The sequence below is a fragment of the Tasmannia lanceolata genome, unplaced genomic scaffold (assembly GCF_043159265.1).
Source record: "Tasmannia lanceolata isolate RefF3 unplaced genomic scaffold, GAP_Taslan_0.1 ptg000057l, whole genome shotgun sequence".
NCBI lineage: Eukaryota > Viridiplantae > Streptophyta > Magnoliopsida > Canellales > Winteraceae > Tasmannia > Tasmannia lanceolata.
The window spans coordinates 232,501-235,000 of NW_027518734.1; positions in this window are offsets into that span (position 1 = coordinate 232,501).

Below are 2,500 nucleotides of genomic sequence, written 5' to 3' on the forward strand. Positions count from 1 at the left end.
AAGCCCCGCACACTAGCCTTGCGCACAACCCTTGCACACAAGCCATGCACTCGAGCAATGCACACAAGCCTTGCACTCAAGCAATGCACACAAGCCCTGGACACTAGCCTTGCACACGGGCCTGGCACACAAGCCTTGGGCACTAGCCTTGCGCACTAGCGTTCCACATGAGCCTTGCACACTAGCCTTGGACACTAGCCTTGCACACAGGCCTTGCACACTAGGCATGCTTGGGCGAGCTGATCCCGCATCAAGTCGACGGGTCTAGGCATTCTTGGGCGCAGATCCCGCATCGTCTCGTCGCGTCTGGGCGCAAACACGTCGCGTCTCGTTGCGTCTTCAGAAGTCGTCGCTAACAGCACCTTTGGTTGCCACTGGTGGTTAGGCTGGTTGGTTGCGCAAACCCTATAGGAGGGTGGCATGCTGGTGGGCGTTTTTGCCCGGATAGGCACTAGAATGTGCAGATTTTGGGCGTTTTTGCCTGGATAGGCTAAGGAATGGGCATGCTTTGGGCGTTTTTGCCCGGATAGGCACCGGAATGCTTGGCCTTGGCTTGTCCTAGCAAGGCATTGCTGGGTTGGGCTCCCTTGGCCTTTTGGGCGCCTTGGACGATGTCTTGCGAAGACCATGGGCACAAGGCCATGGCATATGGTGAGGAAAGGACCACGGTTGCCAAGGTTAGGCACCGGAATGCTTGGCCTTGGCTTGCCAAAGCAGGGCATTGCTGGGTTGGGCTCCCTTGGCCTTCCGGGCGCCTTGGACACTGTCTTGGGAAGACCATGGGCACAAGGCCATGGCATATGGTGGGGAATGGACCACGGTTGCCAAGGCTAGGCATATAGAGAGGAATTGCATTTTTGCCCGGATAGGCACCGGAATGCTTGGCCTTGGCTTGCCATAGCAGGGCATTGCTGGGTTGGGCTCCCTTGGCCTTCCGGGGGCCTTGGACGCTGTCTTGGGAAGACCATGGGCACAAGGCCATGGCATATAGTGAGGAATGGACCACGGTTGGCAAGGCTAGGCATATAGAGAGGAATGGACCACGGTTGCCAAGGTTGCGCAAGTTTTGGGCATTTTTTGCCCGGATATGCCCAAGTATGCCCCGATAGGCCCGTTACGCCCCGGTATGAACGCGTATGCCCGGATTGACTCGGTATGCCTTGGGATAGATGCGTATGCCCCGATAGGCTTGGTACGCCCCGATATGCGCACGTGTGCCCCAGTAGGGCTCGGTATGCCCCGGTATGTACGCGTGTGCCCCGATAGGCCCGGTATGCCCCGATATGCACACGTGTGCCCCAATAGGGGTCGGTATGCCCCGGTAGGTACGCGTGTGCCCCGTAATGCACGTTTCGCAGATCTCCCCGCATGTCCCGCCCCTATATGTAATACTTACTTACTTACTTACTTTCTTTCTTGCTTGCTTGCTTGCTTGCAATGGTTGGGAGTGCCCGGCATGCCCCGCTGCAGAGACCAAGGGCGCAATGACTTGGCACCGCGGATGCCGGGACTCCGGCACTTCCCGTGGCACTGATGGTTGGTTCCAAAGACAAAAGGCCGTGCAAGGCCACCGCACCGCGGATGATTTTGCTCGTGCTGGCGCCGTTGTGTGGCCAAAGAACATGCGCGAATGCTCGTGTCGGAAGGGTTGGTGTCCTGGCCCCGCGGGTGTCACGAATGCTCGGTTGCGAAGACCATGGGACCAGAGCCATGGCACGTCGGATGATGGCTCCAGCTGGCGCCCCGGCACTTTCTGTGGCATTGATGCTCGGTTTCAAAGACAAACGTGCGCAGGGCCAGGGGACCGCGGATGACTGCTCGTGCTGGCCCCGTTGGGCGGCATTGATGGTCGGTTGCAAAGAAAATGCGCGATTGCTCGTGTCGGGGCCTGGCAAGCCAAGGCCAAGCGAGCCATGGCAACGCGGATGATGGCTCCAGCTGGCGCCCCGGCACTTTCTGTGGCATTGATGCTCGGTTTCGAAGACAAACGTGCGCAGGGCCAGGGGACCGCGGAGGACTGCTCGTGCTGGCCCCGTTGGGCGGCATTGATGGTGTGTTGCAGAGAGCATGTGCGATTGCAAGTGTCGGCCGGGTTTGGGTTCCCTTGGGCTTTCGGGTGCCTTGGACGCTGTCTTGCGAAGACCATGGGCACAAGGCCCCGTCCTGGCCCCTTGTTCGATTCGCTCTCGTCTTGCGCTTGCTTCCAAGGTCCTCCATGACCTTCCCCATGGCCTTGCTAGATCCCCCCCATGACGCATGACCTCTGTCCGTTGATTGGTTTTGAGTGCACACCATGCCCGGCTTGGCACCGTGTTGTCGCGTGAGTGGCATTTGGATCGTGCATGCTGGTGGGCTACCTGCCAATGCGCACAAGCCTTGCACACTAGCCTTGCGCACGAGCCTTGCACAAAAGCCTTGGACACAAGCCTTGCGCACAAGCCATGCGCACAAGCCTTGGACGCTAGCCTTGCACACAAGCCATGCATACAAGCCTTGCTCA